The sequence below is a fragment of the Rhipicephalus microplus genome, chromosome 2, assembly GCF_043290135.1.
Source record: "Rhipicephalus microplus isolate Deutch F79 chromosome 2, USDA_Rmic, whole genome shotgun sequence".
Taxonomy (NCBI): Eukaryota; Metazoa; Arthropoda; class Arachnida; order Ixodida; family Ixodidae; genus Rhipicephalus; species Rhipicephalus microplus.
Window position 1 is genome coordinate 177,487,082 of NC_134701.1, and position 27,938 is coordinate 177,515,019.

At 40.2% G+C, this 27,938-nt stretch overlaps 1 protein-coding gene across 2 annotated transcripts in view; it reads left to right on the forward strand.

The window, feature by feature from the left end:
- Positions 1–1,951: 1,951 nt before the first annotated feature.
- The window catches only part of LOC119169653 (zinc finger protein 711), a 39,018-nt gene continuing 13,031 nt past the window's right edge, over positions 1,952–27,938 (forward strand). The window contains exons 1-2 of one of the 2 annotated variants that reach the window (XR_012893847.1): positions 1,952–3,412; positions 7,388–27,876. The gene's annotated coding sequence lies outside the window, so the exon portion shown is untranslated. Of the gene's footprint in view, positions 27,877–27,938 lie in introns of both variants that reach the window. The other variant, XM_075887118.1, reaches the window with a different exon arrangement.

Genomic DNA, 27,938 nt, shown 5'->3' on the forward strand with positions numbered 1-27,938 from the left:
TTTTTTTTTGGATGCACGTGTGTGACTGCATTGTAGCTGTTGTGGGTGCTTTCATATGCAACCAGCTAAAGCAAAATATTGAGGCGTGAAAAATAAAAGGGGGGGGGGGGGGCGGGGAGTCCTGAAAATACTCAGTTACTAAGTTTAAAGTATGGTATGTGTGCGCTATATTTGATCTTCTTCATAATTTTTGTAGGCATATTGCTTATGTCCATATCTCTAATTGAATATACATATAAATATTGTGCATGTATAAATGCTAAAAAGAAAACCCTTTTGTCTCTCTGCATGTGTGTTGTTATAGTTGTAGAAAACATATTTTCATAAAAGTATGTGTCAGTTTGTTGTGCTTGAAGGATCTCGTGACCAGTTTTTAGCTGGGTATAGTGTGGCTGTGAATGCAGAGGGGAAATGAGGGCTGAAATTTTGCTGGAATACACATTATCAAAAGCTGGCCTATGAAGAATGTCAAACGGATTTAGGGTGTTGTACAAACTACAAGACGAACGTAGTATAAATACCCCATAATATGAACCTCTAAATGGTGGTATTTGTATCCCCCCCTTGTTTTGTGGACTACCGCAAGTTTCCATCTACACTCTCGGCATTTGATTGATATGTGGGGTTCAATGCCCTAAAACCACCATATGATTATGAGAGATGCCGTAGTGGAGAACTCCGGAAATTTCGACCGCCTGGAGTTCTTGAACGCGCACCCAAATCTGAGCACACAGGCCTGCAGCATTTTCACCTCCATCGAAAATGCAGCCGCCGCAGCCGGGATTCGACCCCGCGACTTGCCGGTCAGCAGCAGAGTACCATAGCCATTAGACCATTGTGGCAGGGCATTTCTTGGCTTTAGTGCTTCGAGATGGGTTTACTAGCTGGTATCGTACTTTTTTCCCTGATGTTTATACTCTTAAACACAGCTTGCACATCAGCACTGAATTTGAGTCTTAGCACTCCTGTAGCTTATTTCTGCTTTGCTGAGAAACCTTGCATAGCCTTTTTGCTGCTTTATTTTCAAGTTTTCATGGTATGCGATGACTGTAATGAATAAATGCTTTTCTGACTCATCTGTGCTTCATTCAGAAACAACGGCAAAACCAACATGGAATCTTTCATGTAATAGGCGGATGGATAATTTAGGTGCTGAATGATCTCTAATACCTTCAAAAACACATTAGGTTAGGGTAACTGTAACACTCAGCTTTGTGCAGATGTCTACAATATTGCGACCTCCGTGATACTGGTAAGTATACAGGATGTGCTTGCAGGTGCCAATTCAGTAAAACAATCGCATAAGTTCGCACGATAATCATTTGAAGTGTTGAACAATGGTCACTCAAGGAAAGTCCCCCATTCCCTCATTTTTTTTGCGAACATTTTGACAAGGTGACACATATGTTCACGTAAAGAAAGACTCCTTGGCCAAATGGAACACTTGCAAATGAGCGTGCGGAAATGAACCAATTGCATTCTAGAACAGATACTGCTGTTGAAATCTTTATAGTTGTCCGGATCGAGTCTAGATCTCGTATAGAGCTGTACTTGTTCGGGTCAATCAAGAGCCTGCACTGCTCACAGGAGACAATCGCAAAGAAGAAATTTGATGCAGATGGGGCTCGACTGAGGTCAAAACGTTCGTCGACTGCTGCTGATCAACATTTGCCTCAAGGCGTTATGACCTGGTTTGCTTTCCTAGTATTACGCTAAAGAACCGCAATAAGCAATGCGTTTAGTTTCGGTTTCGTTTTTGCAATTATATATTTTTTAGTGTCTTTGCATTTGACTAGTGATAACTCTGTATTTTTTTTTGTAACACGGCTTCCGAGATGTTAGAATTGGTCAGTACTGCGTACCGTTATGAAGGTTTGCGAAGCACGTAACTGTTTTTTGCGATAGTACGAATGGCATGAAGAACGCCTCAGGAAAAGTTTTTCAACGTCGGCAACCATGGCTTGACAAGAAAAATGGCGGAGCGCATTGGTGTTGTTTATTATGTTTGTTGTGCGTGCTTGTGAAGTCGTCGTCCCATGCGTAATCGCTGTGCTGGATTCAAGTGTACGACTGTACTCTTGAACAGAAACGCACAGTGACAGCACTTCGACAGTGTCTTCAACGTGGTATGCGCTGTGTTCGGCGAAAAATCTGTGATCCAGTCTGGGTGGGAGTGGTTGACCCTCTCTGCAGGGCCCCCCGAGAGGATGGAACCCCCCCGCTATGTGGCATCAAATTGGGGACGCTCGTTTTGACGTGACCTGTTCGTGCCCTGTCGGGCGTGCTGTTCTCGACGTTCTTCGACGCGTCTTCCTCGAGCGATCGCACCGAAAGTGGTGTGACCCACAGGAACTTTCGTTTTTGAAGGAATTTTCACCAGGAGCCGATGGTTTCGGGCAGAGGGGGCACCGCAATCCGTGAGAGGAACCCGATATCTTTCCTGTTTCCCGTGCTGCGGCGTTTGCCGCTTGTTCATGTTCTCCGGCTGCCATTAGAGGAATCTGACGTTGTGTACTTGCGCAACAACCAGTTGAATGTCCGCACTTTAGCAAACTTGAAGTAGACTCGCGACACTTCGACCACTACGAACGCGATACGCAGTACTGCCTGCACCGTTCAAACACTGTCAAGCCGCTGGAGAAAAGAGAAGTGACTCTCCTTTTAAATGAAATGAACTAATGGTGTAGTCGGGTGGGAGTCGATTTTGGGGTCATGGAAATACATCTAATTGTGTTCGTTACCCGCCCGTTGGACACTAACTCCATGTTGTAATGTGTTGATAGCACTTGGGTTGTGAAACTTTGTCTTACATTTACTTGTGGCTTGTGCTAACCAAACCTCTCTTAACTTTGGTGCTGTAGTGGGTAGTTCAGGATTGTATAAAACCCATGGTCACTTACTTCCTTTTTTTTTTTTCTGTCTAGGTAAGGATGGATGGAAAACAAGTGTACGCCTTTCAAGATATGTATGGAAGCAGGACATTGTCCACACCAATATACAAAAAGGAATATTGATAAAAAATTGATTCATGTCATGCTGAATGTGTGGTCAGCTTTGTGAACTTTTGCTGTGTATCTGTGGTTCTACTTGTGCTGCCTCAATCACTAAGGCTAAATTGCTTTGAGCTGTTACTGCTTTAAAAAGGGCGTGCCTGTCCTGTGGTTGGCTTTTGTGCCCCAATTGTTTTGAAGAAAACCTTTTGTCTTTTGATTATGCTCCATGAAATGCAACTGTGAGCTTTAATCGAACTAGACATACAGCCGCTGTATAACGAAATTTTAGTGCCATTTTTTTTATAAAAAGAGCCAAGTTGTGCTTAACTGAAAAGTCGCAATATATGAGTAAAATGATTAAAAGGAAGTTTTTTTTTTAGGTCAAGCTGTGAATAGCGTAATTGCAAGCATTTTTACATGTAAGTAAAAAAAAAAATCTGTCCCAGACGTCTTTCCGAGCACTAACAATCTTTTCGACCTTATTGGGTTTCGACAGTTGCAGTGTGTTGGCTGGCCATTGTTGTGGTTGAAAGGAAGCGGGAAGTTCTATCACCCATTGGAGCATATATGAAATACTAAAGTTTATGGAGGGCATACCGGCGAACAGGCAACATTGCAAAGTAGTATTGTGTCTGATGGTGCGAAATGCAGCCCGATATGTCTGCAGCCAAAGAGTATTGCGAGTGAAGCTGCCACATAACTCAAGTCTACGGATTGGTTGGTTTTGATTCCCTTACATAAGCTAGCATTCAGCGCATATTGTGCTCGTGGACATCTATGGGGTGCACCATAAATGCTGTCATTCCAGCAGATTTCTAAGAGCGTTGCACTTTAGAGGCCCAAGCTTGCCGTCCATCTGTAGATAGAGATAACGCAAAGTTGTGACGAACTAGTTGACAATACAGTCCTAAAACAAGCTAGAAATGCTGAAAGCTGGGTTAAAATAAAAGACTGTCTAAAATGATATAATTAACAGAATTAACCAATAAATAATTCCAATATTTTAGTTAAAATCTTTAAAAACACTGAAAACGAGCTGCTGATGCTCGCATCACGCAAGGGAAAACTTCCACTGCCTTGACAAGTGCACGATTGCTCCCGCCATCAGCGACTACGTTGCTCCATCTGAACGGTAAAAGAAACCTAGCAGAACTCGCTGCAGAGACACGTATTTGATTGTTGTAACAATCAAATCTGTTTGTTCAAAATCAAATTTGTTTTCAATCAATCACAAGTTTACTTGTGAAACAAAAAGACTAGATTTTCTCACATTGTTTCAAAAGTACATTTGTTGTTTGTTTTATCATGAACACTTATTTCATTGTTCTTTATTGCATGCTAGCTCTTTAACATCATTATCAGCACTCAAATGAGATTGCACATTGTTCAAAGATTTCTGAAATAATATTAGCCGTAATTTGCAAAGTTATGTGACCAGCTCGCGAGGCCTGTTGATAGCAGAGAGCGCACGAAATTTTGTGGTAGGTTGAACTTTACAGTACTGTTGTTTTTACAAGATGGTGCATGATATGGTGCTGCAATGTGTGCTGTTGAAAAAATTCATAAAGACGAGGTGTGACCGGAGCCAACACATCGACAAGCGAACTTGTTTTCGAGTCTGCAACTGTCCACTTATCGAAATGTCTGTTCATAAATTTTTCACTTCTTCAAGCGTCTTTCCCTGAAGTCCTGCCTTTTTGAGCGTGTGCCTTTTTATATATCTATACTCTGCATTAAATTATGTGCATTTTCATTTATTTTTCAGGAGCTTCAAATTGATTTTGTATGTAATTATTTGCATCACCATCTTTCAATGCCTCTAATAGATGTTTCAATTTTTTTAACTTGCAAGAATGCATTATATGCACCTAAGTCAATATCTCAGTTTCCTGTTATGAATCTTGTGCAGAGGGTTATCAATGAAATGATTACTAGATGAACTGCAAATGATAGTTTATACACATTCTTTTTTTTATTCTGCACCTATTTTGTGCTCACTTATCCGTGTCCTTAATTATTTTTGCTCTGTTTGCCAGGTAAAGTGTTATAAAAGTTTAAAGTGGCACTATGCAATCATATTATGAAAATGTAATTGAGTGTGACTACGTAGTCATGATATTGGTGGTTTATAGCCCATTTTGTGTCACTGATAATTATTCATCAGCAGCTTATATACCAGCAGTCTCTTTTTTTTTAATTGTTGAAGCTAAATATTATCACGATAGCGCATAGTAAGAGCGTGGGTATATTCAGAATTTTCAAATAACTAATCAAATAATTTTTGTTGAATATGGTACTCAAATCAAATGGGGCATACTGGAAATACCAAATATTTTTTGAATAGCTTTTGAATAATTAGCTATGACAAAAAAATATTCGAAGAAATGAAACATGGGAACAGTGAGGGGTGACTTTTCCTGTTTTCATCATCGAATCATCTAGATCTACCCAGCCCTAGTACTTACTGCAGTAACGACACCACATTGTTGATAACAGGATGAATGCATTTTGCTTAAAACTGCAGTGTCACCAAAGCGATAGTGTCAACAATCAATTATCTTTGTTATAAAATTCATGACGTTAAGTTATGAAAGTCACATAATATTTAAGTACCAGTTTTATTTAAGAGGTGTTGATAATAGTCACTGCTTTGTTTCAGCCATGCAGTGACAAAATATTTCGTAGACTAGTTGCTGCTCATTTTGAATATTTATAGTATTTTTGTTGGGCGAAGGGATGTGTAATGTGATCATTTAATAAAGCTTGGAAATATTTGTTTAAAATAGATTTCGTGTAATTCTTGGGCAGTTTTAAAGATTGTCACTTTACCAATTCAGGCCTGCTTTGAAGATTAGTGTTTTACTATTCGGAAACTATTCAAATAGTATTTTATTCATGTTCTATTTGGTAACGTCACTGTTTGATTTGTAATGAATTTGGTTCTGAAGTTCACTATTCACTCACTCCTCGCACATAGAGTCTATAAATATATAAATTATATAAATTACCTCAGGTGTTTTCAGTGAGCATAACATTTGTGTAATTTTTTCTACGTTGTAACATTGATATCATTACAAAGTGTTCAAAAAGTTGTGTATTCTGTCTGTTTCAAAATATGTAAACAAAGGTGTCATTTCTTATATATATATTCTATGCCGAGTTGAAAACTTTGTTGTATTGTGGTTTTACATACTATATGAAAGCCGTTGAACCTTTGTATGCTGTATGTATAGTTTATGCTACGTCTGGGTGTTCTTTTGGGTTAGTTACACAAGTTCAAGTGATATAATTACAATATAAATTGGCTAAAAGAAAACTAATTATTAATTTGTGGTTATTTTACTGCAGTTTTGATAGCTGTGTATTGTGTGTTCAGCCACTGTCTTTCATTTCTAGTGCGCATGATATCAATTTGCATGCGTTAGCCTAGTATAAAGAAAATACTAGTTCCTGAAAGTTCTCCTACTGTTTCTTTTGTAATATATTACCTTGGAAATTCTAACTTCATTGATTAGAGTTTTTGTAAGCATCAAAAAGACAGTCTGATGAGTTGGTTGATAATACCTAATTCAGAACAGAAGCGCAAAAATTCTAACTTCATTGATTAGAGTTTTTGTAAGCATCAAAAAGACAGTCTGATGAGTTGGTTGATAATACCTAATTCAGAACAGAAGCGCAAAGCATCACACTGAGGACAGTAGATCAAAACGGACACAGCGCTAATTTACAACTCAGTATTTGTTGCATGCGATCTCATATATATATATATATATATATATATGCACACGACATTAAAGAAAAAAGAGGGGATGGGGCACACAAGGTAATCGACTCGGCAAATGAAATAGGTGGCCCAAGTGGCGGAAATACCATTTCCTTCTCTGACAAGCAGATTGGGGGCTACTTACAGGGTCTCTGTATTTAATCTCGACCACTTCAATAATTTTTTGCGTGACACATTTTGATCTGTTGCCATCTGTGTGATGCTCTGCACTGCTGTTCTGAATTTCAAACATCACTTTGCCAGTTGGCATCAATGTCGTGCTGCCGTTTTCAGGAGAGGATGTAGCAGTGGCCTTGGGCACTCTAACATGAAGATTGCACGTGAACGGCAGTGTGAAAAGGCATAGCAAAATGAGCTTGCATTCAGCTGTTCTTGTATAGTAAGCGACCTTGTTACTTTGGATGCACCACTTGACTAGATCTTGTTCTTTTTTCACGCATTTTCTATATCTCTTAGCACATTTGCACCAGTGAGTAAAGTGGTAAAATAATTAACTTCGCAAAAACCACTGTATTAGTGTTTTTCACGACATCTGTGCCACACGCTTGTTGCTCAAGTATCGGAAGTTGACGTCTCTTTTGTTTTCTTTCTTGCTTTTCTTCGGGACCAGCGTCGACGGTACGAGGCTATCCCATCGCTCCCTGCCTCCTGCGCGCCAGCAACAGCAACGCGGGACGCCCGTCGTCCACATCTCTGCGGCACTTCTTCTCGTCCGGTGGCACGGACATGCCTAAGAAGTTCCAGTGCCGACAGTGTCACTACTCTACCAACATCATGACCAACCTGCGACACCACATCCGCGTGCACTCGGGAGAACGGCCCTTCAAGTGCTCGGACTGTGGCAAGGGCTTCATCCAGAAGATCCAGATGATCAAGCACAATTGCATCGCGCGGATGCGTGACGTCGTCGTACCCGCGTCCGCAGTGTCGCCGACGGGGCTCTCGCCTTCATCACCCGTGCCTCCGGCAAACTCGCTCTTCAGTTGTTCCAAATGCGGAGAAGCGTTCCTCGGCGAGGCGCTCCTACTGCAGCACATGATGCTCGTGCACATGGCGCAGTGAGCAACGTTCAGCTGTGCACGAAAGTAGTATGCTAGGCAAATTTCTCATTGTCACAACATAACGACACTGGTATGGGGCAAAGAATGATGGCACCAAAAATGCCTAATAATGGCTGTGTGCCTGGTTTGTGCAGTATGAAATCAAATGTGAAAGTATGTGCTTGCCTCTTTACACAGATGCTTTACACGGATCTAGTTGTAGTGTGTAAACGAATCTAGCTACACAGCTAGTAAAGGTGTTTCATGCAAGCAAGCGAAGATGGGGCTGCAGGTCATTTAACCTTGCCAACTCCTTATAAGGAGGTAGGTTATAGCACATGTATCACTCGTTGCTGCACACAGACTTCTGCCACAACTTCTACTTTGAGTGACGTTGCTGTCGAAGTCAGCAGCTTTGTTGTCATCATTCTTTGTGCTGCTTTGTCATCCTACTTGGCTGAGAAGCACATGTACTGTAGCAATGTCACTTTCAGTGACAATATGCACATTTGAATCAAACACCTGATAGACTGGCTTTTACAACACAATGTGGCTTTATTATATCAAAGTGTGCTTTGATAAAGCTTGTTCGCATTAAGATTGTTAGGTCTGGTGGTTTCGTGTCAAGATTCTGTATACAATGGATTGAGGTACACCTGCACGCAGAGATGGTCATTATGTCAAGATACGTTGTCGATTTATCTGTCTTGAAGCATTGGAAGTGCATGCCGTTGCGTACAAAGGCATTATTTGCAGCCCTAGATACGTTATTTGATGTCTAGCTATGTTGAGAGCTTGACAGTTTGCTTAGCTTTGTAGCGGCTATTATGTTAGCATAGCTAGATAGATGACTAACTTTTGTTAATGGGCTCGCCAGTAGAATTATTGCTATATAGAGAATGCTGAACACGCTCTGCTACCATCTGCTCAAGGAAGACCAAACTTTCAGTTCGCCCCGCTGCAGTGGTCTAGTGGCTAAGGTACTCGGCTGCTGAACCACAGGTCACGGGATCGAATTCCAGCTGTGGTGGCTGCATTTCCGATGGAGGCGGAAATGTTGTAGGCTCATGTGCTCAGATTTGAGTGCACAACAAAGAACCTCAGGTGGTCGAAATTTCTGGAGTCCTGCACTACGGCGTCTTTCATAATCATATTGTGGTTTTGGGACGTTAAACCCCACATATCGATCTATCTACCAAACTTTCAGTTCACAAAATGCATTTCTGTGAAGCCTCATACCATTGTACTAGCGCTAATAAATTATTGAAGACATTTAGCAATAGCATATCGAACATTCGATTATAGGAAAGCGCTTACAAAAAACACTCGGTTGTCAAAAGATGCCGTGCAATTTTTATTCTAAAGATTTGGCTGGCTACTGAATCACGGTAAATGATGTGCACATTCTCTGGCAAGTACTGTATACATGCGACGACACGAAAAGAAGAACAGCATCTACTGTAGAGAAATTCTGATACTCTGATCCTCGCGTAGTGATTTGAAACGTTATTCTATGTCTCACTTTGTTTAGAGATCTTTGTAGTTATTTACTGTCATTTCTTGAAGTCCTCTTCATGCTATTAGCTAAATGAACAGTGTGGTTCATAAGTGGACTAGATGGTCTTCGAGCCAGTCAAGTTTTAGATGGTTAGCGAAAAGTATCAAAATTGGAGGCGAGCCGGTGCAAAGACTTCCATGTGGTGTCGTCACCTGCGTTTTCTGGCTTGCCAAACAATCTCCTATGACAAAAGTGGTGCTTTCTGGGGTTGTGGAAAGTTAATTTATTAAATTGTCTTTCTCTTCAGTGTTGGTTCAATCCTGTGCGATTCTGCATCCACCAAACAAGATTTACCTAGTTGCTAGTAGAGGCGGTCAGGCTTGTTGTCTTGGTGGTCAAGAACACAGCCGCTCAGAATGAAGTACTGTTGACTAGCCTTGACAAGCTTTTTCTTCACCTTGCTATTCACGAATCTTTAGTTTACGTTCACCAACCCAAGTCTAAGCTCTCCGATTATTCCAAGAGGAAGGCATGAGCCGCTTTTGTGAGTTTCAAGTGGTAGACGTATCTTCGAAGGAATTAGCTCCCCTACCCTGTTCTGTTTTTGTGCCTTGTTCTTTTTTAGTCATGCATTTTTTCATTTATGTAGAACCCATAATTGTTCACACTTATTAGATAGGTACTCAGGTATATCGCTTGCATTATTTCCTGTTAACCTTCCGTGCATTAACATGGGTGTACTTGTACTCTAAGCTGTCTTTGTTTCTTTGCTTGCGAACTATGGAATTTTGGCTCTTACTATGAGATGCTTGACTTCAACATGTTCGTCACTGTGGAGCAGCTAAGTCACTGCCTCTTGGTGCTCATTCTATAACACATTTTCGAAAACTGCAGAGGGATGGGAAACGGGTGCAGCAAGCGTGGGGAGAAATTATCATTTGTGACTTAACTGAGAATGTGACTTTAGTGTTAATGTTACGAATGGAGTTGGCATTTAAGATGTGCGCCAATAATGGTTGTTTCAACCCATATTTTAGTCACTTCAAGAAGCTGTTTCCTTATAAGTTCAGTGCTGTTTTATTATTTGCGAGCATTCGTCAGCAAATTTAACAAAATTTAGGCTTTTCATATTTTAGGCTGATGAAGTTTGGCTTCTTAAGAACTTTGGTGATAGTTTTCTGGTTGTAAAAGGCTGAATTAATTCCGAAGGTCTCCTGCAGCACTTTTCTGGGTAACCATCAAATGGCTCCATTAAAGGAGTTTGTCGCCTCTCAAATCAGCCACCGCAAAACTTAAAATCTATCAAGTACGAGTCAAGTTGGAGACTTTTTGCAGGCTGTGGTTGCTTTCTCTCTTCTCTTGTCCTGACGAGCAATCTGAAAGCTAAGCAGAGAGGGATGGTGTATGAGAAGAAGTTATGTCATGTACATATCATGACCTTGAACACTCTTTTTTTTTTCCTTCGAACATACCGCGCCGCTTATTTTCATAATCCTTAGTGCTCGTACGGGCATGTGGTGGCCTCCTGCGGCAGCAACCGTAGCTGTGCTGCTCGTGATGGCAACTCAGCCAGTAGTCGTGAATTTGGTGGGGTCATTTTGGTAGGTCATGATTTGTAGAAAAAAAGAGGGAATGATATCCAAGTGACTTTGACAACTAATTGTAAATTCCTGTCCGCATGCTGTGATATAATGTTTGTCTCGCATGTTCCCAGGAGCGTAGTGTACCGATCAGCGGTGTCTCTTAACAATGATGAAAAAGTGTTGCAGAACCCTTTTAAATATAGCATTTGTATGTACCACATTTACTAATATGAAGCCGCATAGAAGTATTGACCTACAATGCATGCCTAACAACTGCACTGTCTGCAGTGTATTCAAGAGTGTTTTCTTTGTAATGTCTTTTTTGGCCTATCAGATTGTTTGCCAAAAAAGCAGTATGAAATACTCAAGCCTCTGAAATATTCCAGGGAATGATGTTAGAATGCTTTTTTGTGAGTTCATATGGCTCCATCACAAAACATGGAGTCTCCTTTTTTTTACATCTGATCAAGATGTCAGATCACAGGTGTTGTGCAACAAATGTCATAATTTTTTCATCGCCAAATACAGGCCTTTTAGTTAACCGTATGGCATGCACTTCCAATGTTTAGAGTGACTGCAGAGCTTCCCGGTGCTTTAGGATTTCGCAGAATTGAAAATACTTCGACAACTGAAGTCGACAGAGCATTGATTATTGAGGATATCAGGGCAATGTTTTTAGGATGATCCCTTTGGTTGGCGACTACCTGGCAGGAATCGCAAATATCCTACTGTGCGCATGCAGAACGTTTGGCTGTCGTGCACTGTGCCTGTTCATTGTGTCAGAGGTTCACATTGTTGCAAAAAGGAGCGGGACTGTTTACGTGTATTCTTAGCAGTTGCATTGAGAAGCAGTCTTTAATGGCGAGCAGGAACTACATTAGATGCATGAACCTCGACAGAGGCACTTTGTTAGCTGTTGAACATTTATAAGATGTGCTCTTGATGTTTAACGTGTAGGGAAGTAGATTTTAATGTGGAAAAAGTGATTGGACAGATTACATGAGCAAAGCATCTGGTGATTTGTTTTAGAGTTCTACTTTACGAAAAGCCAATGACAAGAAATCGCATTGCTTTTTATGAAATGCTATTTGAACAAGTTATAGATGGCTTGTGCATTTTGTACAATATGCCTTACACGTATGCGTATGCCTGTTTGCTCTTATATGAAAGACCAGTTAATACTCGGCACATATGTCTTGTTAGCGTCGCTTGTCTTGTCGTACACACGGTTTGCCTCGTTAAATGTGATTGGATGCTGGATAAGCAAACATTTTAACGATTGCAATAGCAAACGCGAAAGCAGATGAGAAGGCTAGTTTTGTCAGAGTTTATGCTACATTCGTAGTTTCGGCGAGATTATTAAATGAAGAGAAGTAAGAAGGCAGGTTCGTGAGAATGTAGTGTAAGAGAGAAAGTGACAGGTTTTGTTCCTTTTACTCTTTTTTTTATTCTCATTCTTGCAGCACTGTCAAAAAGTGACAGATGTTTTTTGTTTGTGTTTCATAGAATTAGTACTTTCCTTTTGTGTGCCATGCTGCCAGTTACTTGAGCTGCGCTTTAGCCAAGTGCGAAGAAGTCTGCATCTCTTTTATTCTTTCAGGCTATTTTGTAGCAAGGACTGCTGAAAATAATATTCCTATATGCACTGAACAATGTAACCTTTATTATATGCTTGACGCGGTTAGTTTAGATTAGCAAACTTTGGAGCATTACAGGAAGCACTCGGTGAACAGATTACAGTTTTTTATCCTAAGTTCTCTTTTTTTTTTTTCAGAGAGCTTGAGTTATATGCACAAATGTTTTTCATACCTTGCAGGTATCAGTAAGTAGAACCAAATAAAATAGACACCTTCTATAAAATGTCATTCTCTTGCTTAAAATTTTTCATTTTGGATGCGAACCTGTCTTGTGTATTCAAGTAAACGTGGGCCCTGCATATATAGCTAATGTGCTATTAATGACATTGAATGCCTGATGCCCATTTTTATTCATTGTGAGCTGTATGTTTGATCCCTTTTTGAACAGGGCTGTCTTTCCTTGGGCAGACATATTTGTTAATAGCTCCGGATACATTCATATGCAAAGTAAGCCTCCCTTATGCAGCTTTAGTAGCAGTTAGCACTTATGGCTGTATGCAAAATGTTTGCTTTTTCCAAGCCAGAGCAGTGTGCACTGGTGTAGGGTAATATTCAAGCCAAAAAGTGACACCGTAGAGAATTATGAATGTCTGACCCAGTGTAGTATTTTTAGTAGACAATTGCTAGAATGACCGTAGAGCTGTTTTAATTGAAACGAGCCATGTTCCCATATGTTTTTGACTCATTTGTGTTTTTATATTGCGCTCATATTTGCTAAACTACTTATACCAATCTCTCAAAGTCTTTCGTATTGTTGCATTTTGTTTATGTGCAAGTGGTTTTTACGTTTTATTACTGATCATTGGCTGTGTCATTGAGATGTACTTTTGTCACACCTACACATTTAATTATTACTGAGAACAAGTTCAACGAAGGTTCACAGTCTATAGGACCTCCCTTTTTTTTTCTTTCAATATTTGACAAAAGTATCTCGACATTTAGGACTGTCCAAACGTGTGTGTCTACTTGAGACAGCTTTCTCGGGTTCGTATCACGTTGTATGCACTGATGCAAATTAGCATTTTCATTAGCACCCCCCTCCCTTTTTTCGTTGTGTTCAAGTGCGTGAGTGTACGCTTGTCTTCCTTGTTCCTAATTTCAAAGATTATGTACTCAGGTTGATTGTATTTATGACATTATTTCTCTTGTAACGTCGCACATTGACATCGTGTGCTCGTGCTTTGTTTTATTGGTAGCGTGAAAGCGCATGTTGAGATAAGCTGTGCCGTCTTCAGACATTGTTTACAAAGACTTCCGATTTAGCCAAACTGTTCCAGCAGCTGCTTTTTTTTTCCCTCAAAAAAGCAAGCTTGCTGTCATTTTCTTGTTTTCTATTGTTTATGTGGTGTGTCCCCTACTACTGCTTTTGCGATTTCATCTGAGGTAACAAAAAAATGGCAGGTATACTGAACATGCGTAGCTCCTAGTACGCCATTACATTTTAGGTCTTGGCCTGGACTGATTGTGTACTTGTTGAGTACTTCGCAGTTGGAAGCATGTTTTTGTCATGTCAGCAGTGGGGAGCTAAGAACTTCCTTTTCAGACTATGCAGACTACTGTAGAATGGCATTTATATTCTGCCAATAAAGGCTATTCTTTTGGCATTTTACATCTCTTCACTTACTGTCATCATTTGCTAGTTTTAGCGCTACCGTTTGTTTCTGCTTTTCGATTTATGAAATTACAGTCACTTCTTAGCGCCTTATGGACATCGGAATGAAATCATTGAACAGTTTCTTTGTTTTTTTAAATGTTGGTGCTAGTCGGAGTTTTTCTTGTCGAACAGTGAAATGAAAAGTGCATAGCATTTTATTAGTGCACCAATTATATATTACGATTTGCGAAAGACACACTGCCCTTTCTGAGGCCCCTGGCATTCTCGGAATTGCAAGCAGGTGAATTCTATCTAAAATGGTTGTCAGTTTTGAAATGTATGTCATGCAGCAATATCTTAAGATCACAGGTTGCTTAAGGCTCTGAGAAGGCTGGGCTGTGTAGTCTATAACTGCATGTTTATGTGGGACAGAGGTGCCACACACACTTCTAACTCTAATTGGGGCTCATCGCATGCTGGCCACAGGGAGTTCAGTTCATGATGAGGCTATGCATATGTCCCTGGGACTGGCAACCGCTGAAGCTGAACACACTATGGCAATGGTCCTTACTTGGTTCTGGGTTCTCCACAAAAATTTCATTGCTTAGCAAGTTTTACTGCAAGGTTGAATGGATTGGCATGCAATTAAAATGTGTCTTTCTGACTTTTTCAGCTGTATGTCTGGCACCTCTGGCCCTGTAACAGATATTCTGCGCGGATCTGCGTGTAATTTGTTCTATTCTTGTCCCCGCCATTTCGACGTTATGATGTTTTCGCTTGCCATTTGCATTGCATGTATAATGAACTAGCTCCCTGCTGTCATATTCATTAACAGCAGTGGCAAATTAACTTGTGAAAATGTACATCAACAGTAAGTGAAGAAATTCTAAGTTCAGCAGTTACGCTCGGTCTTAAGTGATCGCCATCAAGAAATGTGTTGTTTGTGGCATTACTTATGTTTTCATTGTTTGGTGTACTTTTCACCGATTTTCCCATTTTTATAGTGGCAGATCTCATTTTTGCACAGTGTGCCTTGCATGCTATGCTTATTTCATGTGCAGTGTACAAAGATTACCCTAGATGAAAATGCTGGTTCGTTATGTGCAGAATGACTATCAAATCACGTGTAATTTCTTCTTTTTTAGATTTTTTTTCAGTTTTTAGTACATTGTCAGAATTTTTGTGAGCTTTTTGTCTCATATTGCATGCATTGCCCTTTTCCTTTCAGATTTGTCATAATTCATGGAAAGACGAGAGAAAATTTTGGAAAATAGCTTGTGTACATTGGTTTTCTCTTTCCTTTGTTACTTTTCAAAAACTAGTTTTTATGCTTGTGAATCGAACTCATCCTTGCATATTCGCTTTTCTTTTAGATATTTTACCAAAAAATTTCTGATAGGAATTGTGTTCATTGTATTATATTAGAAGATTAGGCAGGTGTGCTGACTTTCTAGACTGATAAGTGATAGCTGATGCTTGGCGCAAGAGTTTTTGAGCATGTGGAATTTTGTGAACATGTGCTTAGTATTCACCACCTATAGAAACAGCAGCTTTTTCCATTTGTTACGTCTGCCTTTAGTACATTGCTCTCTGTCAGATTGCTCGAGAGGCTATGACGAAAAAAAAAGTCCATTTCTCCTCTAGTGTTATACTGTATATTTGAGCTCCATAATTGGAATAAATAATCAACCTCAGCCACTTCCAACATTGGCGATGCAGCACTGTTGAAAATCATTACTGGTCATGACCAAACTATGAATTTCGTCATACTGTATTATTATTATTGAAGCCTTGCATACCACTGAATAGAGGTCCATTAATTTGTATACTAAGTGAGCTAATGTTAGAAAAGTTATACCATCCTTAGCACGCTAAATAGTTCAGCTCTGATCGTTTCACCAAGACTTGTGAGAAATGCAGAATCCTCACATGAAGAGCCGCAACTCATTAGTGTAGCAGCTGGTGTTGAACTTGCACCTATATTAATTTCTTTGAGTTGTAGCAACTGGTAATGTCAGTGATACAAATGTGACAAGCACAGCTTAAGTGACATGCATAATTTGCAAAACAAAACTCTAGTTGCCTCTTGAAACGGCCAGCTACTTTTCAGTCTTTTCCTATTGTGTGGATTGGTATATGTATGTGCAACGCTGTGTTATGATGTATTTCATTTTTTACGTTGCTGAGTCTTGCCCCATATCTTTACCAACATATTTAACTGCCAACTCATAATTTCAACTACAGTCCATCCTTTACCTACTCCTCTTCTCACCGCAAAACCACCCTCTCTTCTCTCTCCCTCTATCATTGCAGGTCGCTCGCTGCTGGTAAGGGCCATACGCCACATGCCGCTGGTTCCGCGGATGTCGCTTTCGCACCAGCGCTTGGTGTCGGCCACCCGGCAACAGCAAGTGCCCACGCACCGCTTTCAGTGCACCTACTGCTCCTACTCCACCAACTACCAGACCAACCTGAACAACCACGTGCGCGTGCACACGGGCGAGCGGCCGTTTGTGTGCCAGCACTGCAGCCGCTCGTTCAGCCGCAACGAACACCTGAAGAAGCACCGGTGTCGTGCCTACGAGACGAACAGCTTCACAACGTGACCGACGCCGAAGACGGCATGTGTCCGGCGTGTTTTGGTGCCTGTGAGCAAGCTCTGGGCAGATCTAGTTCAGGCCATGCTGGTTATGTAGCGAGTCACGAGTTAACTCTCTCCGAGGAATCCTGTATCAGTAACCAGCTTTTACATAGTACCAGCCAGATGTGGCTCTGTGGGGTGTTATCTCTTGAAACACAAAGTGTCTTAAGTATAACTTCTGCTGCAGGTCGTGATACACAATCATGTCACATTTCAGTTTGCTGTAGTGAGAGTGTGCCAGGCTTTTTGAAGCACGTTTAGCGAGAGGGAGGGAAGGTACATTTGCAGAATGCAAAGAATAGCAATCTGCCATGGCTATAAATAATCCTCTGGGCTATGAAAAGCACTGCAAAGGAGTCACATATATTTCAACAGGTGGGAACTTCTTGTTTCAAAACACAACTTGACTTCAATAATGTATACTTCTTCTAACTGGCTTGAATTGTCCAACGATATATGGCAGATAGCACAGCTGGACCCATTTCAATATGTATTTTTTTTTACTGTGAAGCTTAACACAATATCTTCCAAGCCAGTAGTTGTGAGAAAATTGTGTCAGCTCAGCATATCTTTTATTCCTTCTTTTGTATCACTTCTCATAGTTCTAATGTGCACATTTGCAAACATAAAAAAGAAAGGTAAAGTCTAGCTATCTTTTCTGGCAATCTGTGCAGGTACGTCTTCCAAGATCTGCCTGGTGCTCATCATAATTAAATTGTAAATGCTGTATGACGTTTAAGATTTGCTGCATTTTTAAGAGCAAAAAAAATTTTTTTTTCAAAGACACTTTAGAAGTGCGGCTGAGGCACAAGAACACGTCTAGCAAATAAAGAAGCTTCAAACTATTGTGGGGCAGATTAATAATTAGCTGTGCAGTTAATGGCTGAACATAGTTTTTATTTAGCTTTAGTAAACGCTCAAAGGTATGCGAGCCAGATGAGTCAGTTTCGGGGAAAATATTTTTTTTGGTTGAGGCTATCGAGCATCAAAGGCAATATGTTGAGTGCAGCTTTAATGTGTGTTAAGCTGTATAAAAATGCCCTATAGAGGTACGGTGTTTCTTTGTTCATTTCTGTGATGAGTCTTGTAACTTTTTAGTGTTTGGTATCATTTGGTATGTTGCATGATGTCACAATAACAGCAACGTTTTAAAGGGGCCATGACAGAGTCGCCCAACAATTTGTTGTTTTCAGCAAAAACTAGAAGTAAAGGGTCTATTATGCCTATACAGGTATAAAAAGTCAGCCGTAAAAAAATATTTCAGGGTAAAACAAGCTCTAGAAGTAACCGGCTGTCAATCTCGCCCACCGCAGGCGACCTCCGTTTTGCCATGGCACCTGTGACATCATGTGCAACAAGGAGCAGAACTGTTGTTACCTACTGAAGTATCAGCTGCTGCAAATCATTCAGTTCAGTGCCAAGTAGAAGAATACTATAATACGTATCTCAATTTCTCATGCCACTGACCACAGAACACGATCACTCTTGGGGACTAACACTCGCAGAGCCAACTGTTTGTGTCACAGCTCAAGAGTGTGCCAGTGTTGCCCGACTATCCAGTTGCTCGCGTGGTTATAAAAGTATTCAATTGTGAATTGAGTGCTTGAACAAATGCGCTAAAATTTTGCTAGATTATTTGTGCGTATACGAAGATTAAGCTAGTTAACACAGATTATAATCAGAAATTGGTTGTCCTGGCCCCTTTAAATAAATGTCTAGTTAAATATATATAGCACATATTAATGAAAACATTTGATTTAGGAATCGATATTGACCAGGAGTGGGTGCCTAATTAGGGTTTAAAAGAATATTCACATTTAGCCCGAACCAGAAGAAGATGCCTTGTGTTGAAGAACTTAAAAGTATGTGCAAGCTCACATTTCTTTTAATGGAAAAAACGTGGCGTCTGCGAGACGATATAGCATGATTTTACATTAGTTTACGCTTGCGATCCTTCTGTACACACACAGCACAACCTTGTTTGGACAACCTTTGTGTTTTTACATTGAACAATATGCCTGGAGTTGCAAGCAGGCATTGTGCAGCTAAGGCTCGGCTTCGATACCCTGCCACGGTCGCTGTGTTCAATTTGGAGCGAAGTGTGAAAACACCAGTGTACTTAGATTCAGGTGCACATTAAAGAACCCCGCACAGTCAGTATTGATTCGGAGTCTCTCGTTATAGTTTACCTTATAGTCCTAGCGTAGTTTTGGCACATAAAACTCTGTGATTCAATTTAATTTATAGAATTGCTTAGTGTTAGTGAATGTCATGCTCTTAGCTTTCGTATAAGGTTCACAAAAGTGAGCCAAATGTAACTTTCACCCAACAGGAAATTAGGCTGAAAGGCTTGTTGAATGTGTGTTCATATTTAAAAAAAGCTGAATGAGATGAAGCTTTGTTTTGTTTGCAGATGCTTTTGCATCACATGGAAGTATCGCTAGTAGCTTGGGGAACTAAGTATATATGGATGCGCTGCCATAAAAAAATGCAAGCCTCAATGATGGCTGTTACATAACAATACTGCCTAATCCTTAAATTATGGTTCGGCTGTGCCCAGTTACCCGTAAAACAGGCAGAGAGATGAAAAAAAGTGAGCAATAGAACACTCCCAGATAAATATGTATAAGCGTACATTACTGTTGTTTCATTTTATTTTTTCTGTAAAAAGAGCTGCAGAAAGGCTTTGAAACTTTACCTTTGCAGCGACATTTGGATTTATTGGTGTTTGAAGCAGTTTTTATATTGACGCTGTGTTCATGAATTTCTGCTTTTCATTTCCTTCAGATGACGTAAGTGTTATATTATTTAATATACAGCTGTATCTGTGTGTATTGTTGAAGCCAGTGGAGCATGTTTTCAATTGCAGTGTTGTACTTTCTTTTAGTTTTGTGCTGTAACATTAACTACACTTGTTGCTATTGTAAAGCTTTTATGCTTAGCTGCTCACGGTTTGCCTCTGTGCAGCGTGATTGTGCCGCATCTGCATGGCGCCAGTGCGTGGTGTGCTTTATTTTGTCTTAGTCACTGCAACTGCACATTTCGTCGTAATTGAAGGTTAATGTGTCTACATTCACAATCACACAGCAAAGCTGCACGATAAGCTGTCCTGCGCGAGTCTTTTCGTGGCCGAGTTTTTTCTTGGCAATATTGAGGCGGAGCTTGTTAGTGTGACACGTGGTAGCTACGCAGTGCAAGAACATGCGCGTTCTTGTTATTCAACCTCGATTGACAACGACATCCTCTGTTTTTTTTTTTATTTTAGAACTTTATCAATGTAAATCATTGTTGCCCAAAGGTCGCATCAGTGAGGAAATCAAGTCTTAATACCTATGAATTTTAGACCGACTCAATCGTTGTCAGATTTCATGCACAAATCACACTTGTGGTACGCGATAAGTAATGTCATGTCCAGATCAAGTAATTGCCTATTTTGCCCAGTGTCCTGTAAGTGTCGCATCAGTTCAGTTGTTTATTTAGGAAATAGCGCCTTCCTCGCCCTTGATCAGCCATTGCACTGCTTTCATTGCTTTATTTTATTTTCTTTTTCTGTGAAAAGAAATAAGGAGAGATAGGGGGGAGGGTACGTTAGTATTAACTTTGCAAAGAAGTCACCTTGAATTAATCGATTTTCATGCTTTATGCATTTTCACATTCTTTCTTGCGAATGCTGTAGCTCAGTAGCTCGCTCAGTATGCAGTGATGTTAGCAGTGCCCTTTATGACATGTATGGCAGTGAAAAGTGAACTCTATTCTTTCAACCAAAATTCAAATAACTCTACTGTACTGGATAGAGTAGGGAAAGCCCTTTATGTGGGCAGTCATTTGCTCCACATTAGCAATTTCGTGGTACAAAAATTATGTTGTAGAACTCAAGAAGCTCACAAGAAAACCAGCTCTTTCTGTAAAGTGGCTTCTTTGCAGAGTCGTCTCTCTTATCATCAGCCTTTGTAAAATTTTGCTAAGTTAAATATTGTTCAGGTTGTTGAGGCCGTTTCCTCATAGGTGCCAACAAATTATTTGGTGAAATCTTTTTGTCTTCGTGATGGAAAATGAAGCATGAGATTCGTTATTCTCCTGTCACCAACCGACAGGCTCCACAACTCATATGCTTGTCTCCCTTTTTGCAAAGTTGTCTCGAGTGAAAGTGTTTTTATGGCACAACGTGGTTCGCCCCGCCGCGGTGGTCTAGTGGCTAAGGTACTCGGCTGCTGACCCGCAGGTCGCGGGATCGAATCCCAGCTGCAGCGGCTGCATTTCCGATGGAGGCGGAAATGTTGTAGGCCCGTGTGCTCAGATTTGGGTGCACGTTTAAAAAACCCAGGTGGTCGAAATTTTCGGAGCCCTCCACTACGGCGTCTCTCATAATCTATTGGCGATTTTGGGACGTTAAACCCCACATATCAATCAATCACAGCGTGGTTCCAGAAGTTGTGGCATTCCAAAATGGTAAATGCCCTTGTACTGTGCGATGTCAGTGCACGTTAAACAATAACAGATCGTCAACTTTTCCAAAGCCCCCTACGATGGTGTCCCTTACAATGATACCATGGTTTCGAGATGTAAAACCCGAGATGTTATTATTATCAGAAGTTGTGGCGCAGTATTTCATTGACACTTCAAAGCCTCACTCTTGCACTTCATTGTCCTAGGGGGAGAAGGCACAATTTTTCGGGCTAATGCAGCCAGCCGTATTTTTGATAGCGGTGTTAAAAAAAAAATTGTTCCGTGTTGAAGTGAGTCATTGTTCGTGGTTAAATAAAAGAATCCTTTTAGCTAGGTTGATTCTTGTGCTTACGACTTTTATCTGTCTTGCAAGTTTTCAAAACAAATCGTGCGTAGTTTAGAAAAAAATGAAAATCGGTACTTTTTTATAACCCCTTCTCTTGCCAGTTCTCTTGATGTTTTTTTTTGCTTTTGAAGTTTTTTTTGGGTTATTCCGACATTCCTTACGGTGCATGCGAGATGGCGCAGGTTTGTAATATTCCAGACACTGGGAGCATCGTTCCATTCATGTGTCAGTTTTGCTGTATCGGGAAAGACGTGTTTTTATACTCAGTTTTCAGTACTGCAACATCTGTACAGGCTGTACAGGTCTGTCGAGTTCAAACATTGTGCAATGCTATTGTGTTCAATGTCGCCTTGTGGCTAGTTTTTTACGATACAGGGCTGCTTGTCAATGCTGTATAGATAGCGCTTAGTATATACTTTTATAAAAGCCTTATATAGATGAAAAGAGGTGGCATGATGGTTGGTTTTGGTGCTTTTAGAGGTTTTTTTTTCCCACGATGTAACCCGCCTTGGGGTGGCTCTTTGCCTCTTGTGGTAGTTTATATGTGCTGCTACGATTTGGATCAAGTAAGAGATCCTCCGTGCAGTATTGTTGGACTCTGGACTCTTGTTGGACTAAAGGGTAATGGACGTGCGTGTGGATCAAAGTGATATTGTTTGCCCCCTTTTCTCATATTTTGATAAAAATGCTCACGGGAAATGAATGTGTGTGTGTGCTTCTGGAGTTCTTGTTGCTGCATACCACTGAATAGCTTATGTATTCATAACTGTCTTAAACATACATTGTTGCGAGTATCTGTAGGCTACAGGCCTCTCTAGAGTTCGTAGGCACCTACTCAGTGTGGAGTAGAGTACCATGTAATAAAATTTCATGCTGGGTCGAAAAGGAAAAATGACAGCAAGGTTGTGTGCAGCCTGAATAAAAGACTTATCTTGTATGCCATGTTAAACAAAGTGCACCAAAATGTAACTGTTACTATGATTAGCCACGCACATAATTTTAATGGTACTTACTTGCTGCCACTTCTAAAAACAACTTATAAAAACTTATGAAACGTGTGAAAGAAAAAAACTATAATTTATCATGCAGTGGGTACCTTGCAAATGTGCTTGTAGTAGTTACCCAAAGAATTTTCCAAAGAAGCTCTAAAAAGGTCGCTCTTCCAGCTTTTGCTGCGACTGTGCTGCGCATTCCACGCATGCCTATCAGTTTTATTGCTACCATTCTTTATTGGCCGATTTCTCACGTTCACTTTTGGTTTTAATTTCAAGCTTGCACACGTACAACCGAAGTACAGTCGCTGTACACTTTGTTTTATGAACACTATGTTCAAGATCTGAAGTATGTTACATGCTGCCTAGCTTTTTCCCTAGTCGCACATGTTTTGGCCTTAAGTATTGTGGTTGTTAGCTCGAATCGGGTTACTAGTAGTGCTATGGAGAACTTTTTAAAGATGTATATTATTGTCAACCACGTATTTAATGTCACTTCAAATACCTTGGAGGCCTCTTATACAGAAATCTTACATGAGTGGCTGGCACTGACACTTTGTGAAGTCTCGTTACAAAAACGAGGCTAGTTAGGCCTAGGAAGTTCACTGTTGCAGGGTACTAGCCATTCCACTCCCATAAATTTACTTGCCATATTGCCGAGCTTTAGAAAAGTGCCAACTTCCAGCAGCGCAAACAATGATGGAGCACGACATATTCAAATGAAAAGTGCTGCATATTTCGAACCGTTTATACTATTTGCAATGAAGGCAACATATCAAATCAGATGTGCACTCTAGCCAACAAATTTAAATGACGTTTTCTAGCTAGAAAGGGTTTAAAACTTAGATGAATGAGTGACTAGAACATCCAGTGCACTGAATTGAGTACTTACGCCTTTAAGTGCCAAAAGCAACTGACTGTTTTCTTTTTGTTGTTGTTATTACTTAGCTCTGGGTGTAACTAAAGGCAGAATTTCACAATCTGTGATGGCATTGGTGGGCAGCTGCCAGATGTCTGGAAAGAAATGTGTCACCCTAACGTCATAGCTGCGTGCATTAGTATAACTCCTCTCTATGAGCCAGGATACCTGAACTATATATGTATTTTTGTTTTTACTGCTGTCTTTTAATTTTTTTGTAGATATTAAACAAGAAAGAATTATAATATGTAGGGGCCAGTTGCTAGAAGCATTTCATTTACAGCTATATCTTTTCATGTCACCAAGGCCTCATTCGAGTGATGGTTGGACGCCATGCATCTAACTGCGACAAAACATTTCGCCCATCTTGCACTTTCATCACTCAAAATTTGTGGCAGGCTCGTTGCTTGTAAGAAGCGTTGTGTGAAAGCAGGCCCCGATGCTTAAAATTGCTACGCTTCTTAGTGGGGACCTATATTACGCAAAAAAAGTGCAAACGATTCAGGGATGATAGTGCGAATTACCACCTGTTCTGTGTAGCCTCCACAAGTGCACGAGCGAACTCATTTGTGTGCCTTCTGCCCAATGCTCCACCAATGTATTGTTCACCTGATGAGTATTCATTTATATGTCTATCCTTTAGTGTTGCAGGCAGCCCATTACGATCCGTGGAAATATCCAGGAGAGCCAGCAACTCTGAGCCCCAAGCGCTATCAGTGCCGGTTCTGCAGCTATAGCACTGACTACTCGACTAACCGACTCCACCACGAACGATGTCACACCGGCGACCGACCGTTTCGGTGTCCTAGGTGTTCCAAAGCCTTTAGCCGTAAAGACCACCTGAAGCGTCACAAACAGGGTCGTTGCTTACCTTCTCGCGATTAATGACAGCATGTACTTTAGATGAAGCCCGGTATTTTGAGTATGGTTGTATGTTTGGTAAATGTCCCCCTTTGAAAGGTTGTTTAGTTACTATGCTATATGTATATATGATTGCACAAATGGCTGCACAAGCCCCTTGTGAACACTAAAAAAATGGCATTCCGGTGAGGTTGCAAATATTTTCTAAGCAGATTCGTTGTCACTGTTTCAGTCTTTTCTTGATAGCTGAAGCATAGCTTGTTGGATTTATGTGTTTTCTTGTCCATGTAATTCTATTTACACTCTGTTGTGTCATTTCCATGCAAATTTTGTAATTTCTGCATGCTTTTTTTATGCTGTTATGTTGCATTTTCTCTGCATCGCATGCCATCTTGCTAAAGCTTCTGTAATGGGGTTTGCAGTACCAATAAATAAAATTTAAAAAGCTAATAAGTTTCTTTAACTAATGTCTAAGATACTGCAGGCCTATGTTTTGCAAGTCACTCTTAATCAACTTAAAAGATGCCTTGCTTAGCACTTGAATCACTTTATCCAGTCTTGATTTGCACCTAAGCAACTAAACATTTAAGTCGGATAAACATTTAAGTCGTATGTCATTCTTGAATCACACTTGAGTCATGTGATTCATGTTTCATTCACATTTGACTCACTTGATTCACTCAAACATGTGTTCATTCGCACTTTATTCACTTTAAATGTACTTTAATTCATAGCTGGAAAAACATTCACTATTTTTTCAGAATGTGTTTTGAAAACTTAATTTCTATATGTGAGCACGAAACTGTTAGTTAACATGCATGAAGTTTTTATTATTGCAAAGAAGTAACATATTTTTGTCCAATAATTCTTAATGTTTGTGTGTTCTCATTGGGATACTAACATACACTTAAAAAAATGACTCCCTCTCGTGAAATATCTGCTTGTCCGATATATCAGCAGTTTTAAACTTGTTTTTCAGGATGTCTGGGATTGGGACAATATGTGTGAATGCACCATAGATCCATGTCTTTCATGAATATCCAAAAGACATGAAGCAAGTAAAAAAAAATGTTTCATTTGGAGAATGTTTATTTTAGAGTGTAAAGCGATTGACTTTACTACTGCGAGCTAGTTAGTCTTATTCGAGTTAACTGCAAGTGCCTGCGTCATATATTTGGCTACCTATTAATACATGCGATTCCTTTCAACTGAAGTGCATTTTGTACAAAACTAATTAAACAAATACAGTGTTTTCAATTTCACGCTTTATATCTAACAAACAAGGCCAAAAATGTGTGGGCCTTAATGTGAAGGACTTACTATTTTAATACTTTAGTGAGTCCTCAACCAAGGCGTGTCTAACGGCTGCTAGCATAGCTCTCGGACTTTGGGCTTCACCAGTCAATAACTGAATAAACCAATTAGCCAAATAAACATTCTCTTGGTTTCTTGCTGTGATGTTGAACGAACAGTTTTAACCAGTTATATTCGCTTCACAAAGCACTACCACACAAACATGCAGGATGTTGCTGATAGTAACCTGCTGTGACCGTGCACTCAAACCAGAACCATAGTGTTCCTCTGTTGCACATTACTTTCTTGGCTCACAAAGCACTTAATGTTGGAAAGCTTGCATTGCTGCAAAAGGTTTTGTGCCAGCAAGAAAATGTACAAGCTACTGAATGCAATGAGAAGTTCACTCTGTTTAGTTGAGTGCAGTGTCACGAATTTTTATTGATGTTATGTTTGGGCTCAGCTTTATTGTGATATTTGTTTTTAAGGCAGTGACACTGCGATGCATCTGTAAAAATTAACACTACTTGGACTTCTTTTTCTTTCTTTTTTGCTGTAGTTGAGCTATTTGTGAGTGACGTACAAGCATTAAATGTCTCTATCAACTTTTGGGCGTGGACTGTTGAAAGTGCCTGCAGCGAATTTGCAAAATGAGCCATTTTGTTTCCATGCATTCCTGTTGCGCTACTAAGCGTGTGCATTATGTTTTAAATGAACACAGCTTTCCTGGCCACAGATTTACAGTTGCTGGTCGTGATATGCAAGACACTCGATGTAATTTGTGTAATCTGTTAAAGCATAAGTTGTGCTATAGATGCATGTTCCAGCTGTGTATGTCGCTGTGTTGAATGTTGGTTTTGATAGTTTTATAAAGAAATTTGCATATATGTACATTAAGTTGCATTCCTCAATGACTATTATAACCTGTTTTTAATTAAAGAGACTTTCATGATGAGCATTTCACAAGTGAACCCATTGCATCGTGTGTTAGTATTGGTAAGAGCCTCCACACATTGAACAGTGATACATTTGTACGTTTGTCTATAGCAGGCATTAATTTCATCATCGTTGTTTTGGTTTGGATTGGCTGAACAGGAAAATGTGTGTTGACCAGACAAGCAGCTGTGAGCTTTCATCTTTTGAGTCATATTAATGCCAAAGTTACACCTGGGATTACCGCGTTTCAAAAACATAAAGATGCATTTTTGGCACCTGCCAAATTTCAAACCATAATTTGAGACAGGCAATGCAGTTGTGTCATTTGGAAAGGCCAGCATTGCTTTCATAAGAAATTATTGTTGCTTTATCAGAATAGCATGACTAATAATTTGCACTTCAATTAATTAGAGCTAACGTCACTTGGCAAACAAACTGGTTGGCAAGCATTCCGAGTTGCTTCTTGGATAGCAAAAGTTACGAGACTACGTAGCATGCATTTTCAAGATGTCTATCCCCATAGCTGTCGCAGAATATGTCAGTGGCTCATGTGTCATTCTCGAGATTTTTCATAGAGCATTGCAGCCCGTGACTAAACAAAATAATGTATTAAAGTGGCAAGTAGGGGTTGATAGTTGATATTTCTGGCACATTATAGCGCAAAACACACAACAGATGAGGCCACACACAGCACTCCTCGTTGTCCTTTGTGTTCCTTCTATCTGTTGTGTGTGTTTCATGCTGTAGAGCACCAGAACCAATGTATTAACATGGTCTGGAGATCATCAGCTTTGACTGGCTTATGTAGCGAGGACCATAATGGGACCATTCTGACTGTTAGGGAAATTCGATTTACCAGCTAATCGAGAAAGTTGAACCGTTATTTGTAAAAGTAATGCTGGCATCTTCAAATAACCAACTGGCAGACTCTTCCAATACGCCGTCAAAGTGCACTTGACCGAAAATCAGAGGCGCATCATTGTTGTATTGTACGGAAAATGTTCATTGTGTGAAACATGAAAGGCTGCGCGAGGACCACGCTTTTGGACACTGTGTTTTCCTGATTTCTTCGGTTTTTCAGAGGGGGGTCTTGCAATGGGGTTTAGTGCTGTGTAAAGTATGATGTGTTTGTAACAAATCACTGTATTTTCTGTTTGTTTTTCAAAAAATAAACACACAGCGGCCGTCCAGCTGCCAAGGGACCTAACCTTAAGGCAGCTGCAGTCCCCGTGTGGTGGCCATCACAGAAGTGGAAGCGGTGGAAAGCAGCGCAAGTTTCACTGCGAATACTGCTCGTACACAAGTGACTATAGGTGAGAGTGTAAAGGAAGTGTGTTTCCTTCATTCAGCCAAGTTTGTTGTTATCCTTTTAGTC